Here is a 17,315-nt window from a genome sequence, read left to right as displayed (position 1 = left end):
TGCAAAATCATGCACTTGGGTCTCAAAAACCCAAAGGCTAAGTATAGTATCAAGGGTACTATAATGGAAACTACTGAGGAGGAAAGGGATCTAGGAGTCACTATTTCAAGTGACTTGAAGGCAGGAAAGCAATGTAACAAAGCAATGAGAAAGGCTAGTCAGATGCTTGGTTGCATAGGGAGAGGAATCAGTAGCAGGAAAAAAGAAGTGATAATGCCACTGTATAGGTCATTGGTACGGCCCCATCTGGAATACTGTGTCCAGTTCTGGAGGCCATATCTCCAGAAGGATATAAATACATTAGAGAGTGTACAAAGAAGCGCAACTAAAATGGTGCATGGCCTACATCACAAAACGTACCCGGAAAGGCTAAAAGATCTTAACATGTATAATATGGAGGAGAGAAGGGAAAGGGGGGACATGATAGAAACTTTCAAATATATAAAGGGTCTTAACAAAGTTCAGGAGGGAAACATTCTTCAAAGGAAAAGAAGAATTAGAACTCGAGGACATACACTGAGACTGGAGGGGGGGAGGTTCAGGGGAAATTTAAGGAAAAATTACTTCACAGAAAGGGTAGTGGATAAGTGGAATAGCCTCCCATCAGAGGTGGTAGAGGCTAAGACAGTAGAGCAATTTAAACATGCATGGGATAGACATAAGGATATCCTTACAAAGAATCAAGGTTAAAAAAGGGTTGAGATTGCCTAAAGGATAAAATAAAAAAGGGACAGACTAGATGGGCCAAGTGGTTCTTATCTGCCGTCAAATTCTATGTTTCTATGTTTCTAGTGTCTGTTACTCAACCATAGTATAGTATTATTATTGCTCTGTGTCTGTTACTCAGGTATAGTATTATTATTACTCCGTGTCTGTTACTGAGGTATAGTACAGTATTATTATTGCTCTGTGTCTGTTACTCAGGTATAGTATTATTATTACTCCGTGTCTGTTACTGAGGTATAGTACAGTATTATTATTGCTCTGTGTCTGTTACTCAGGTATAGTATTATTATTACTCCGTGTCTGTTACTGAGGTATAGTACAGTATTATTATTACTCTGTGTCTGTTACTCAGGTATAGTATTATTATTACTCCGTGTCTGTTACTGAGGTATAGTACAGTATTATTATTACTCTGTGTCTGTTACTCAGGTATAGTATTATTATTACTCCGTGTCTGTTACTGAGGTATAGTACAGTATTATTATTACTCTGTGTCTGTTACTAAGGTATAGTATTATTATTACTCCGTGTCTGTTACTGAGGTATAGTACAGTATTATTATTACTCTGTGTCTGTTACTCAGGTATAGTATTATTATTACTCCGTGTCTGTTACTGAGGTATAGTACAGTATTATTATTACTCTGTGTCTGTTACTCAGGTATAGTATTATTATTACTCCGTGTCTGTTACTGAGGTATAGTACAGTATTATTATTACTCTGTGTCTGTTACTCAGGTATAGTATTATTATTACTCCGTGTCTGTTACTGAGGTATAGTACAGTATTATTATTACTCTGTGTCTGTTACTCAGGTATAGTATTATTATTACTCCGTGTCTGTTACTGAGGTATAGTACAGTATTATTATTACTCTGTGTCTGTTACTCAGGTATAGTATTATTATTACTCCGTGTCTGTTACTGAGGTATAGTACAGTATTATTATTACTCTGTGTCTGTTACTCAGGTATAGTATTATTATTACTCCGTGTCTGTTACTGAGGTATAGTACAGTATTATTATTACTCTGTGTCTGTTACTCAGGTATAGTATTATTATTACTCCGTGTCTGTTACTGAGGTATAGTACAGTATTATTATTACTCTGTGTCTGTTACTCAGGTATAGTATTATTATTACTCCGTGTCTGTTACTGAGGTATAGTACAGTATTATTATTACTCTGTGTCTGTTACTCAGGTATAGTATTATTATTACTCCGTGTCTGTTACTGAGGTATAGTACAGTATTATTATTACTCTGTGTCTGTTACTCAGGTATAGTATTATTATTACTCCGTGTCTGTTACTGAGGTATAGTACAGTATTATTATTACTCTGTGTCTGTTACTCAGGTATAGTATTATTATTACTCCGTGTCTGTTACTCAGGTATAGTACAGTATTATTATTACTCTGTGTCTGTTACTCAGGTATAGTATTATTATTACTCCGTGTCTGTTACTGAGGTATAGTACAGTATTATTATTACTCTGTGTCTGTTACTCAGGTATAGTATTATTATTACTCCGTGTCTGTTACTGAGGTATAGTACAGTATTATTATTACTCTGTGTCTGTTACTCAGGTATAGTATTATTATTACTCCGTGTCTGTTACTGAGGTATAGTACAGTATTATTATTACTCTGTGTCTGTTACTCAGGTATAGTATTATTATTACTCCGTGTCTGTTACTGAGGTATAGTACAGTATTATTATTACTCTGTGTCTGTTACTCAGGTATAGTATTATTATTACTCCGTGTCTGTTACTCAGGTACAGTATTATTATTACTCCCTGTCACAGTGTCTGTTACTCAGGTACGGCATCCATTCATGCTGTGGGAGAGAGCTGGGGGAAGCCCAGCACCTACGGAGGTTCTGGGCACGCCCTCAACCGTGACGCCGCCGGCAACGGACGCCCCCTACAGCAGCGTCTGCGGGCCACACCGCCCACTAAAATGACGTAGCCGTAGCGCGTTTCGGCAGCGCGCGCAAATGTGCCCCCTGAGTCCGGCGCCCTGCCCCATTTAATTTCTAGAGTTAACACTAATTACTCCCTGTGTCAGTTAATCGTGTGCAGTATTAATATTACTCCCTGTGTCTGTTACTCGGTTACAGTATTATTATTACTCCCTGTGTCTGTTACTCGGGTACAGTATTATTATTACTCTGTCATAGTGTCTGTTACTCAGGTACAGTATTATTATTACTCTGTCATAGTGTCTGTTACTCAGGTACAGTATTATTATTACTCCCTGTCAGTGTCTGTTACTCAGGTACAGTATTATTATTACTCCCTGTGTCTGTTACTCGGTTACAGTATTATTATTACTCTGTCATAGTGTCTGTTACTCGGGTACAGTATTATTATTACTCTGTCATAGTGTCTGTTACTCAGGTACAGTATTATTATTACTCCCTGTCAGTGTCTGTTACTCAGGTACAGTATTATTATTACTCCCTGTCATAGTGTCTGTTACTCAGGTACAGTATTATTATTACTCCCTGTCAGTGTCTGTCAGAGTTGGTAAGGGGGATGGGTGGTCACGGAGAGGAGGTGGCCGTTGCTGATGGTTTGATGTGATGTCCTGACATATGGAGTAAATTTTGAATGTGAAGTAAGTGGCAGAGTGAAGAGCGTGAGGTGAGAGGTGACAGAGAGGCGCCGGGGGTATGAAGACTGGGAGGACATGAGGTTCTTGAAGTATGACTGTTTAGTGAGGAAAGGGCAGCACTGAAGGATGAGAGCATACGTGTGAATGGCGGAAGTCTGCCTTAGAGCGTGATTCCCTCGATTGGCAGGACGTGAGCGTTTTTGCAGGTATTTGGTGTGCCGGGGTTGAGGTGCTGATCTGCGAGGGTGGAGCAACAGAGTCCAGAGCAGAGGTAAAGGAAGCATAGTATAGGGAGGTAGCAAACAGAAATTCTTTAAAAATATACTAATAAATTTAATATATTAATATATTTTTTCTCCGGGCGCTTTAACAGAGCTGATTTCTTGAGCAGCTGGTAAAATAAGGTGATAGTCAGTCACCACATGTGGCAAAGCAAGCAGAAAGATAAAAACAGCGCCTCCAGGTGCTAATATTCATACAAATATACAAATTTAATACATGATATTAGAATACCGTGAAAACCTACACATAAAATCAAACGCCACGGCAGGTTAGGAGTTTGGTGGTGGCAGCATAAACCTGCCCACAGCGCAGTGGGTGGAGCCAGTAACAGGCGGTTACTGACGGGAAGCGGGAATCCCCTATGTGGTCAGGTCCCGTGTGACCTAAACATCCATTCTGTGCACTGGGGACGAGACCGTCCGGTCACACCTACCGGTAAATCTTTTTCTCTGACGTCCTAGTGGATGCTGGGAACTCCGTAAGGACCATGGGGAATAGCGGCTCCGCAGGAGACTGGGCACATCTAAAGAAAGCTTTAGGATCACCTGGTGTGCACTGGCTCCTCCCCCTATGACCCTCCTCCAAGCCTCAGTTAGATTTTCTGTGCCCGACGAGAAGGGTGCACACTAGGGGCTCTCCTGAGCTCTTTGTGAAAGTTTTAGTTTAGGTTTATTATTTTCAGTGAGACCTGCTGGCAACAGGCTCACTGCATCGAGGGACTAAGGGGAGAAGAAGCGAACTCACCTGCGTGCAGAGTGGATTGGGCTTCTTAGGCTACTGGACATTAGCTCCAGAGGGACGATCACAGGTTCAGCCTGGATGGGTCACCGGAGCCGCGCCGCCGTCCCCCTTACAGAGCCAGAAGAGCGAAGAGGTCCGGAAAAATCGTCGGCAGAAGACGATCCTGTCTTCAGATAAGGTAGCGCACAGCACCGCAGCTGTGCGCCATTGCTCTCAGCACACTTCACACTCCGGTCACTGAGGGTGCAGGGCGCTGGGGGGGGCAGCGCCCTGAGACGCAATAAATCGATATAAAAACCTTATATGGCTAAAATAAATGCATCACATATAACTCCTGGGCTATATGGATGCATTTAACCCCTGCCAAAACATACAGAAAAAGGATGATAAGGACGCCGAGAAAGGGGCGGAGCCTATCTCCTCAGCACACTGGCGCCATTTTCCCTCACAGCTCAGTTGGAGGGAAGCTCCCTGGCTCTCCCCTGCAGTCACTACACTACAGAAAGGGGTTAAAAAAAGAGAGGGGGGCACAAACTAGGCGCAGTATATAACAATACAGCAGCTATAAAGGGAAAAACACTTATATAAGGTTATCCCTGTATATATATATATATATATATATATATATATATATATATATATATATATATATATATATATATATATATATATAGCGCTCTGGTGTGTGCTGGCAAACTCTCCCTCTGTCTCCCCAAAGGGCTAGTTGGGTCCTGTCCTCTATCAGAGCATTCCCTGTGTGTGTGCTGTGTCGGTACGTTGGTGTCGACATGTATGAGGAGAAAAATGATGAGGAGACGGAGTAGAGTGTCTGAAATAGTGTTGTCACCCCCTAGGGGGTCGACACCTGAGTGGATGTACTGTTGAAATTGCGTGACAGTGTCAGCTTTGTATAAAAGACAGTGGTTGACATGAGACAGCCGGCTACTCAGCTTGTGCATGTCCAGACGTCTCATACAGGGGCCCTAAAGCGCCCGTTACCTCAGATACAGACGCCGACAAGGGTACTGACTCCTGTGTCGACGGTGAAGAGACAACCGTGATTTCCAATAAGGCCACACATTGCATGATTGAGGCAATGGAAAAAGTTTACACTTTTCTGATAATATGAATACCACCAAAAAAAAAAAAAAAAAAAAAAAAAGGGGTATTATGTTTGGTGAGGAAAAACCTCCTGTAGTTTTCCTGAATCTGAGAAATAGAATGAGGTGTGTGATGATGCGTGGGTTTCCCCCCGATAACAATTGATAATTTCAAAAAAGTTATGGGCAGTATACCTTTTCCCGCCAGAGGTTAGGGTGCGTTGGGAAACACCCCCTAGGGTGGATAAAGCGCTCACACGTTTGTAAAAACAAGGGCTCTACCCTCTCCTGAGATGGCCGCCCTTAAGGATCCTGCTGATAGAAAGCAGGAGCGTATCCTAAAATGTATTTACACACATACTGGTGTTATACTGCGACCAGCAATCGCCTCAGCCTGGATGTGCAGTGCTGGGTTGGCGTGGTTGGATTCCCTGACTGGAAATATGATATCCTAGATAAGGACAGTATATTATTGCCTATAGAGCAATTAAAAGATGCTTTTCTATATATGCATGATGCACAGCGGAATATTTGCCGACTGGCATCAAGTATAAGTGCGTTGTCCAATTATTCCAGTAAAGTGGTCAGGTGATGCGGATTCCAAACGGCATTTGGAAGTATTGCCTTAAAAGAGGGGCTGTACCCCAGGTCGCCTCTCAAAATAGGACGCCGTATTATCAGGCGCAGTCCTGGTTGGCAAGCGGGCAAAAGGGTTCCTCTTTTCTGCTCGTGACAGAGGGAGAGGAAAATGGCTGCAGAGATCAGCCAGTTCGAAGGAACAGAAACCCTTTTCCGCCTATGCCAAGCCCTCAGTATGACGCTAGGGCTTTACAAGTTCAGGCACGGTGGGGTCCCGTTCTCAATGAATTTCAGTGCGCAGTGGGCTCACTCGCAAGTAGACCCCTGGATCCTTCAGATAATATTTCAGGGGTACAAATTGGAATTCGAGACGTATTCCTCTCGCCGTTTCCAAAAAGTCTGTTTTACCGACGTCTCCCGCTGACAGGGAGGCAGTTTTGGAAGCCATTCACAAGCTGTATTCCCAGCAGGTGATAATCAAGGTACCCCTCCTGCAACAGGCAACGGGGTATTATTCCACACTATTGTGGTACCGAAGCCAGACGGCTCGGTGAGACCGATTTTAAACTCTAAAATCTAAAATCTTTGAACACTTGCATACAGAGGTTCAAATTCAAAATTGAGTCACTCAGAGCAGTGATTGCAAACCTGGAAGAAGGGGACTACATGATGTCTCGGGACATCAAGGATGCTTACCTTCATGTCAAAATTTATCCTTCTCACCAAGGGTATTTCAGGTTATGGTACAGAACTGTATCAGTTCGGACGCTGCCGTAGGGATGGTCCACGGCACCCCGGGTCTTTACTGAAGTAATGACCGTAATGATGATATTCCTTCGAAGGAAGGGAATTTTAGTTATCCTTTACTTGGACGATTCCCTGATAAGGGTAAGATCCAGGGAACAGTTGGAGATCGGTGTAGCACTATCTCAGGTAGTGTTGTGGCAGCACGATTGGATTTTCAATATTCCAAAATCGCAGCTGGTTCCGACGACTTGTCTTCTGTTCCTAGGGATGATTCTGGACATAGTCCAGAAAGAAGGTGCTTCTCCCGGAGGAGAAAGCCAGGGAGTTATCCGAGCTAGTCAGGAACCTCCTAAAACCGAACCAAGTCCCAGTGCATCAATGCACAAGGGTTCTGGGTAAAAATGGTGGCTTCCTACGAAGCAATCCCATTCGGCAGATTCCACGCACAGTGGAACCTACTGGACAAATGGTCCGGGTCGCATCTTCAGATGCTTCAGCGGATAACCCTGTCACCAGGGACAAGGGTATCCCTCCTGGGGTGGTTGCAGAGTGCTCATCTTCTAGAGGGCCGCAGATTCGGCATTCGGGACTGGGTCCTGGTGGCCACGGATGCCAGCCTGCGAGGCTGGGGAGCAGTCACACAGGGAAGGAATTTCCAGGGCTTATGGTCAAGCCTGGAGACATCTCTTCATATAAACATTCTGGAACTAAGGGCCATTTACAATGCCCTAAGTCAAGCGAAACCCCTGCTTCAGGGTCAGGCGGTATTGATCCAATCGGACAACATCACGTCAGTCGCCCACGTAAACGGACAGGGCGGCACGAGAAGCAGGAGGGCAATGGCAGAGGCTGCAAGGATTTTCGCTGGGCGGAAAATCATGTGATAGCACTGTCAGCAGTGTTCATTCCGGGAGTGGACAACTGGGAAGCAGACTTCCTCAGCAGACATGACCTTCACCCGGGAGAGTGGAGACTTCACTCAGAAGTCTTCCACCTGATTGTAAACCGTTGGGAAAAACCAAAGGTGGACATAATGGCGTCCCGTCTAAAAAAAAAAAAAAAAAATAAATAAATAAAAAAAAAATAGACAGATATTGCGCCAGGTCAAGGGACCCTCAGGCAATAGCGGTGGACGCTCTGGTAACGCCGTGGGTGTACCAGTCAGTGTATGTGTTCCCTCCTCTGCCTCTCATACCAAAAGTACTGAGAATCATATGAAGAAGAGGAGTAAGAACTATACTCGTGGTTCCGGATTGGCCAAGAAGGACTTGGTATCTGGAACTTCAAGAGATGCTCACGGACGAACCGTGGCCTCTATCTCTAAGAAAGGACCTGCTCCAGCAGGGGCCTTGTCTGTTCCAAGACTTACCGCGGCTGCGTTGGACGGCATGGCGGTTGAACGCCGGATCCAAAAGGAAAAAGGCATTCCGGATGAAGTCATCCCTACCCTGGTCAAGGCCAGGAAGGACGTAACCGCAAAACATTATCACCGCATTTGGCGAAAATTTGTTGCGTGGGGTGAGGCCAAGAAGGCCCCTACAGAGGAATTTCAACTGGGTCGTTTCCTCCATTTCCTGCAAACAGGACTGTCTATGGGCCAAAAATTGGGGTCCATTAAGGTTCAAATTTCGGCCCTGTCGATTTTCTTCCAGAAAGAACTGGCTTCAGTGCCTGAAGTTCAGACATTTGTAAAAGGGGTACTGCATATACAGCCTCCTTTTTGTGCCTCCAGTGGCACCTTGGGATCTCAATGTTGTGTTGAGTTTCCTAAAGTCACATTGGTTTGAACCACTCACCACTGTGGACTTAAAATATCTCACATGGAAGGTGACGAGTTAGCCCTGGCTTCAGCCAGGCATGTGTCAGAATTGGCGGTTTTATCATATAAAAGCCCTTACTTAATATTTCATTCTGACAGGGCAGAATTGAGGACTTGTCCTCAATTTCTACCTAGGTGGTTTCTGCATTTCACATGAACCAACCTATTGTGGTACCTGCGGCTACTAAGGACTTGGAGGATTCCAAGTTGCTTGACGTGGTCAGGGCCCTGAAAATATATGTTTCCAGGACGGCTGGAGTCAGAAAATCTGACTCGCTGTTTATCCTGTAGGCACCCAACAAGCTGGGTGCTTCTGCTTCTAAGCAGACGATTGCTCGTTGGATTTGTAGTACAATTCAGCTTGCACATTCTGTGGCAGGCCTGCCACAGCCAAAAATCTGTAAATGCCCACTCCACAAGGAAGGTGGGATCATCTTGGGCAGCTGCCCGAGGGGTCTCGGCTTTACAACTTTGCCGAGCAGTTACTTGGTCAGGAGCAAATACGTTTGTAAAATTCTACAAATTTGATACCCTGGCTGAGGAGGACCTGGAGTTCTCTCATTCGGTGCTGCAGAGTCATCCGCACTCTCCCGCCCGTTTGGGAGCTTTGGTATAATCCCCATGGTCCTTACGGAGTTCCCAGCATCCACTAGGACGTCAGAGAAAATAAGAATTTACTTACCGATAATTCTATTTCTCGTAGTCCGTAGTGGATGCTGGGCGCCCATCCCAAGTGCGGATTGTCTGCAATACTGGTACATAATTATTGTTACCAAAAAATTCGGGTTATTGTTGTAGTGAGCCATCTTTTCTAGAGGCTCCTCTATTATCATGCTGTTAACTGGGTTCAGATCACAAGTTGTACGGTGTGATTGGTGTGGCTGGTATGAGTCTTACCCGGGATTCAAAATCCTTCCTTATTGTGTATGCTCGTCCGGGCACAGTATCCTAACTGAGGCTTGGAGGAGGGTCATAGGGGGAGGAGCCAGTGCACACCAGGTAGTACTAAAGCTTTTACTTTTGTGCCCAGTCTCCTGCGGAGCCCGTCTATACCCCATGGTCCTTACGGAGTCCCCAGCATCCTCTACGGACTAGGAGAAAAAGATTTACCTGTAGGTTTAAAATCTTATTTTTTGAGTGCCTCTTCGTAACAGCGTCTTAAACACATTCTAGAAAGAGTCGCTCCAACAACTCCCCACCGGTTCGCAACAATGCTTACCTTTGCGGTACAGTGCTGTCTCGACGGGCGTCGGTGTCGGATGTTCTAGCGGGTCCAGCAGACGTAACCAGGCTGTGGCCGGAGCATGGGGAGAAGGTAAGTATATGGATTTTCTCTTACTAGATGGGTCAGGACACAGCTACACTGTATTTGGTGGAGACTACAAACAGTGTGTTGATGCGCCGAACACTCTCAGGTGCGACAGCGCTACGCTCCGGGGATCATAGGCGCCAGGACTAGGTAGAGGCCGCGATCCTTAGAGTTTATGTCAGCAGGGGGAGTCAGACGCTCTCCTGGCTGCCCCTCCCCCAAGTTCATGACCAGTTTTCGCGCGTCTCCCGTCCATGAACTGAATGACCTCACTTCCGTCTCAGAGGCTACCACGAGGGTACTCGGTCTCAGCTTAGACGCTGCGGTTGTGTGCACTAGAGATTGCCGGACCGAGTCGCAGGCCTTAGCGTCTGCATACATGTGACATTTCACTGAGTGTCCATGTCTCTCATCAGTTATCAGAGCGGCAGTGTACACCAGTAGCGTCTGAATCCACTCAGCGTCTTGCAAGCGTATTTGTGGATATGGAAGTGTGGTGAGTCTCCCTGTATCCTGCTCTATGGAGGCAGGGTATACAGTACTAAAAATTCTCTCTACTTGTTAGTATGAATTGTTAATTTTGGTTCATATTGCATATGAGACCTGTGTATTACTGTTTCTGCATGTTATGTTGGAAAAAAAACAGTTAAAAACAGAAATACAATTTTCCTACTTACTTGTAAGTTATATAATGGTGATTTGTATTCTCATATGACAATGTCTAATGCTTTAACGTGTGACTGACTGCTAGTATGTGTGCTGACTTTTCTGTGTAATGTCCGTCATGTTCTGACCCTCAAATCAGGTGCACTGTGGTCAGGTTGATCTCGCTTCTATATACTCATATATAGGTGATTTTCAGTCACAAATTGTGTAGTCATAAACAGAATATTACCATGTCTGTGAGCGGCAAAAGTGACGAGGAGAATTTATTAGGCACTCCTACATCCTTAACATGTCTATCTTGTAAAACAGATGATAGAGTCAGATATTTACCTTTTAACATTGTCACACCATCCCCCCACCTTGCAACACTTTTGTAGTGTCCAAACAAGATTAAAATTAATAAGAACCTTCATTCCGATGGGACCCAGAAAAAGACTGGTAGGACCCCAATTTTTAAAAGTGAAGGGTCCCTGTGACCCACTTTTTTTTTGGCTCACTGAATAGGAGTCTAAGCAACCCCAGTTTAATTGATCAGCCAGGGGTAAGAAGCAATGGGCTAGTAGAAAGCCAGCTTCCAAGCCTTAACAGAAACCATCAGCCCGAAGAGACGGGCCTCCGTCTGGAGGACTCCAGGGTTGGGGGCCGACTCCTTCATTTTGCACACATATGGCAACAGTCAACAGATGCTTGGGTGCAGAAGGTAGAATCTCAGGGGTATGGGTTCCCATTCAGGAGGCAGCCTCCTCAAAGATTTTTTTTACACCAGCCCGTCTCGTATAGAGTCGAAGGCCAATGCCCTGCAAGAAGCAGTCCAAAAATTTACTGCAGTCAGGTGTGATTGTCCCAGTACCTCCATCACAAAGGCGACAGGGATTTTACTCCAATATATTTTTGATTCAGAAGCCAAATGGGTCATTTCGACCAATTCTCAATCTCAAAAGGTTAAACAAATACATTTGGATTCCAAGGTTCCACATGGAGACATTCCGCTCCATAATGCTGGCTATGGAATCGGGAGATTACATGGTATCTCTGGATATACAGGATGCTTACCTACATGTGCCTATAGCACTGTCTCATCAGTGTTACCTTAGGTTTGCCATCCTCCAGGAACATTTTCAATTCCAAGCCTTGCCCTTCGGGCTAGCAACAGCACCCAGGGTGTTTACCAAGATCATGGTGGTTATGGCAACCTGTTAATCTTAGCACATTCGCAGGAGCTACTTTTGAGCCATCTTCAACAGACGATAGTTTGTCTACAAAGACACAGGTGGCTCATAAACTGGGAAAAGTTATCTCTGAATCCGTCACAGCGGATGGTTCATTTGGGGGCCATATTGGATTCAGGTCTACAGAAAGTTTTCTTACCAGAGAAAGATAATAAAGGTGCAGGTCATGGCTCAGGAAACGTTGCAAGCCCAGACAATGTCAGTACATGCAGCAATGCGACTGTTGGGTCTGATGGTATCAACCTTCGACATGGTGGAATATGCGCAATTCCACTCCAGACCGTCAGTGATTGCGCTGAGACGAAAAAAAAGTGGGTCCCAGGGACCCCTCACTTTTAAAAATTGGGGTCCTAACTGTCCTTTTGTGGGTCCCATCGGAATGAAGGTTCTTATTAATTATTCAAATATAAAAACACAACAACAAAACAAAAACTTAGGCGTCTGGCTTTGTGGGGAAGGGGCTTGGCCACATAATAGTGGCAATTCACATTACACCACACAGTAGTGCCGCTTATACACATTGCACCAGGTAGAACCTCCTATACACACTGCGCCAGGCAGAGCACATTATACGCATTGCACCAGGTAGAGCACATTATAGACATTGCACCAAGCAGAACCACCTATACACATTGTGCCAGGCAGAGCACGTTATACACATTGTGCCAGGCAGAGCACGCTATACACTTTGCGCCAGGCAGAGCACGCTATACACTTTGCGCCAGGCAGAGCACGCTATACGCTTTGCGCCAGGTATAACCAGCTATACACATTGCGCCAGGCAGAGCACGTTATACACATTGCACCTGGCAGAGCACGTTATATACATTGCGCCAGGCAGAGTACGTTATATACATTGCGCCAGGCAGAGCACGCTATACACTTTGCGCCAGGCAGAGCACGCTATACACTTTGCGCCAGGCAGAGCACGCTATACACTTTGCGCCAGGCAGAGCACGCTATACGCTTTGCGCCAGGCAGAGCACGCTATACGCTTTGCGCCAGGCAGAGCACGCTATACGCTTTGCGCCAGGCAGAGCACGCTATACGCTTTGCGCCAGGCAGAGCACGCTATACGCTTTGCGCCAGGCAGAGCACGCTATACGCTTTGCGCCAGGCAGAGCACGCTATACGCTTTGCGCCAGGCAGAGCACGCTATACGCTTTGCGCCAGGCAGAGCACGCTATACGCTTTGCGCCAGGCAGAGCACGCTATACGCTTTGCGCCAGGCAGAGCACGCTATACGCTTTGCGCCAGGCAGAGCACGCTATACGCTTTGCGCCAGGCAGAGCACGCTATACGCTTTGCGCCAGGCATAACCAGCTATACACATTGCGCCTGGCAGAGCACGTTATACACATTGCACCTGGCAGAGCACGTTATATACATTGCGCCAGGCAGAGCACGCTATACACTTTGCGCCAGGTATAACCAGCTATACACATTGCGTCTGGCAGAGCACGTTATACACATTGCACCTGGCAGAGCACGTTATATACATTGCGCCAGGCAGAGCACGCTATACGCTTTGCGCCAGGCAGAGCACGCTATACGCTTTGCGCCAGGCAGAGCACGCTATACGCTTTGCGCCAGGCAGAGCACGCTATACGCTTTGCGCCAGGCAGAGCACGCTATACGCTTTGCGCCAGGCAGAGCACGCTATACGCTTTGCGCCAGGCAGAGCACGCTATACGCTTTGCGCCAGGCAGAGCACGCTATACGCTTTGCGCCAGGTATAACCAGCTATACACATTGCGCCAGGCAGAGCACGTTATACACATTGCGCCAGGCAGAGCACGCTATACACTTTGCGCCAGGCAGAGCACGCTATACACTTTGCGCCAGGCAGAGCACGCTATACACTTTGCGCCAGGCAGAGCACGCTATACACTTTGCGCCAGGCAGAGCACGCTATACACTTTGCGCCAGGCAGAGCACGCTATACACTTTGCGCCAGGCAGAGCACGCTATACACTTTGCGCCAGGCAGAGCACGCTATACACTTTGCGCCAGGCAGAGCACGTTATACACTTTGCGCCAGGCAGAGCACGTTATATACATTGCGCCAGGCAGAGCACGTTATATACATTGCGCCAGGCAGAGCACGTTATATACATTGCGCCAGGCAGAGCACGTTATATACATTGCGCCAGTCAGAGTACGTTATATACATTGCACCAGGTAGAACCACCTATACAACCACTGAGCCAGGCAGATCACGTTATACATTTTAAACGGGGAGAAGCTGCGGGCAGCGCGATTGAATGGGGAGAAGCTACCAGTGGTGATTTGATGGCAAGAGAGGCACTGAAACCGTATTATTAGCAGAGACACACTGGTCACTCAGAGACCTCTCTGCTTGTAGTGCGTAAAACGCGATATAGCGCATATTTTGCAATCAGTGACTATAGTGGGAAGAGAGTGAGGTGGGTGTAGGGGGAAGAGAGAGGGGGGCTGTAGGGGGAATAGAGAAACTGACTGAGGGGGGAGACAGAGAAGAAGAGAGACGGACAGAGAGAGGGGGCGGGACGGACAGAGAGAGAGAGGTGGAGAGACAGAGAGGGAACGAGGCGGACAGAGAGAGAGAGGGAACGAGACGGACAGAGAGAGAGAGAGAGAGGCAACGAGACGGACAGAGAGAGAGAGAGGCAACGAGACGGACAGAGAGAGAGAGGCAACGAGACGGACAGAGAGAGAGAGGCAACGAGACGGACAGAGAGAGAGAGGCAACGAGACGGACAGAGAGAGAGAGGCAACGAGACGGACAGAGAGAGAGAGGCAACGAGACGGACAGAGAGAGAGAGGGAACGAGACAGACAGAGAGAGGGAATGAAAGAGGGAGGGAACGAGGAGACGGACAGAGAGAGAGGGATCGAGGAGACGGACATAGAGAGAGGGGAACGAGGAGACGGACAGAGAGAGGGGGAACGAGGAGACGGACGAGAGAGAGAGGGAACGAGGAGACGGACGAGAGAGAGAGGGAACGAGGAGACTGACGAGAGAGAGAGGGAACGAGGAGACTGACGAGAGAGAGAGGGAACGAGGAGACTGACGAGAGAGAGAGGGAACGAGGAGACTGACGAGAGAGAGAGGGAACGAGGAGACGGACGAGATAGAGAGGGATCGAGGAGACGGACGAGAGAGAGAGGGAACGAGGAGACGGACGAGAGAGAGAGGGAACGAGGAGACGGACGAGAGAGAGAGGGAACGAGGAGACGGACGAGAGAGAGAGGGAACGAGGAGACGGACGAGAGAGAGAGGGAACGAGGAGACGGACGAGAGAGAGAGGGAACGAGGAGACGGACGAGAGAGAGAGGGAACGAGGAGACGGACGAGAGAGAGAGAGGGAACGAGGAGACGGACGAGAGAGAGAGGGAACGAGGAGACGGACGAGAGAGAGTGGGAACGAGGAGACGGACGAGAGAGAGTGGGAACGAGGAGACGGACGGACAGAGAGAGAGAGAGAGAGCGAGGAGACGGACAGAGAGAGAGAGCGAGGAGACGGACAGAGAGAGAGGGAACAAGGAGACGGACAGAGAGAGAGAGGGAGGGAGGGAATGAGACTGACAGAGAGAGGGAATGAGAGAGAGAGAGAGAGGGAACGAGACGGCCAGAAAGAGGAAACGAGAGAGCGGGAGGGAGAGGGAATGAGACAGAGAGAGAATGAGACGGAGAGAGAGAGAGAATGAGACGGAGAGAGAGAGAGAATGAGACAGAGAGAGAGAGAATGAGACGGAGAGAGTGAGACGGAGAGAGTGAGACGGAGAGAGTGAGACGGAGAGAGTGAGACGGAGAGAGTGAGACGGAGAGAGTGAGACGGAGAGAGAGAGAGTGAGACGGAGAGAGAGAGAGTGAGACGGAGAGAGAGAGAGAGTGAGACGGAGAGAGAGAGAGAGTGAGACGGAGAGAGAGAGAGAGTGAGACGGAGAGAGAGAGAGAGTGAGACGGAGAGAGAGAGAGAGTGAGACGGAGAGAGAGAGAGAGTGAGACGGAGAGAGAGAGAGAGAGAGTGAGACGGAGAGAGTGAGACGGAGAGAGAGAGAGTGAGACGGAGAGAGAGAGAGTGAGACGGAGAGAGAGAGAGACGGAGAGAGAGAGAGTGAGACGGAGAGAGAGAGAGAGTGAGACGGAGAGAGAGAGAGTGAGACGGAGAGAGAGAGAGAGTGAGACGGAGAGAGAGAGAGAGTGAGACGGAGAGAGAGAGAGGGAACGAGACGGAGAGAGAGAGAGGGAACGAGACGGGGAGAGAGAGAGAGGGAACGAGACAGAGAGAGAGGGAACGAGACGGAGAGAGAGGGAACGAGACGGAGAGAGAGGGAACGAGACGGAGAGAGAGGGAACGAGACGGAGAGAGAGAGAGGGAACGAGACGGAGAGAGAGAGAGGGAACGAGACGGAGAGAGAGAGAGGGAACGAGACGGAGAGAGAGAGGGAACGAGACGGAGAGAGCGAGGGAACGAGACGGACAGAGCGAGAGAGAAAGGGTGGAGATCGAGAGAGGGGATAGATGGAGGCAGAGGAAAGGGAGTGTTTGAGAGAGGGGCTTGTACTACTGTCACATTGCTTGAAGTCAGTGGTGTATGGACATGACTGCCAGTGCCTCTGCAAATTCCTCCGACGGACTTTTGGAGCCGGGGACGGTCCGGACAGGGGCATACCTCCCAACTGTCCCAATTTTTGCGGGACAGTCCCGCTGTCCCACCCGTGGCCAGCAGTGTCCCGCGGTGGTGGGGGGGACATTTGGGAGGCTTTTGCACTCACAGCAGAGCCGAGTGAATAGTCTATTCATGGAGGTACTGGGGGCATGCCAGCAGCTCACTGAGTGAGCCGTCCCTGAACCAGCCCCCACCGCGGGAACAGACAGCCCCCCTCTCCCCACGCCACTTAAACAGCTTAAAGCAAATATCTACCGTGAGATCGCAGAGCACCCGACTCCCTTCTCCCCGGCCACGGACCACTGGCAGCACTCAGAAGCCAAACCCCCTCTCCAGCCGCGGGTTACCCACTGTCACAGAAGATCGCTGCCACGGAGCTGCGCTGTCATGTCCTGACTGGCAAGGCTCCACCTCCTCTTTTTAAAGCCTGGCGCCGGGCCGCCACGCCAATCAATCTGCCAGGCTAGGGATTGGCTGCAGCGGAGCGCGTCCCAGAGGACTCACGCATGTTGGAAATGTGAGTCCCTGAACATCAATACCGGGTAAAAAACGCGCTATAGCGCGTTTTTGCGAACACTGCACCTTATTTTGACCAAATGGAACGGAAATCATCAAACGATAAAGAAGCAGAAGATAAAGATTCCAGTGAATTTAAAAAGGTCTCTAGCGTGGTGGCTACAGACAGACCATTTAAACAAGGGGAGACCATTTTGGATAAGAGTGGCAAGTCCTGATGACAGATGCCAGCCTGCAAGGCTGGGGGGCGGTACTCTGAAGCCTATGGTTCCAGGGAAAATGGACCGCAAGGGAAAATCGCCTGCCAATAAATCTGTTAGAAATAAGAGCCA

At 47.9% G+C, this 17,315-nt stretch overlaps 1 protein-coding gene across 1 annotated transcript in view; it reads left to right on the top strand.

The window, feature by feature from the left end:
* The first annotated feature begins 2,481 nt into the window (after positions 1-2,481).
* LOC134983045 (uncharacterized) overlaps positions 2,482-17,315 on the top strand; it is a 118,632-nt gene continuing 103,798 nt past the window's right edge. The window contains exon 1 of the mRNA XM_063948744.1: positions 2,482-2,500. The gene's annotated coding sequence lies outside the window, so the exon portion shown is untranslated. The remainder of the gene's footprint in view (positions 2,501-17,315) is intronic.

This window comes from Pseudophryne corroboree, assembly GCF_028390025.1.
Source record: "Pseudophryne corroboree isolate aPseCor3 chromosome 2 unlocalized genomic scaffold, aPseCor3.hap2 SUPER_2_unloc_2, whole genome shotgun sequence".
Classification (NCBI taxonomy): Eukaryota; Metazoa; Chordata; class Amphibia; order Anura; family Myobatrachidae; genus Pseudophryne; species Pseudophryne corroboree.
This window is presented reverse-complemented; position numbering and strand designations above follow the sequence as displayed.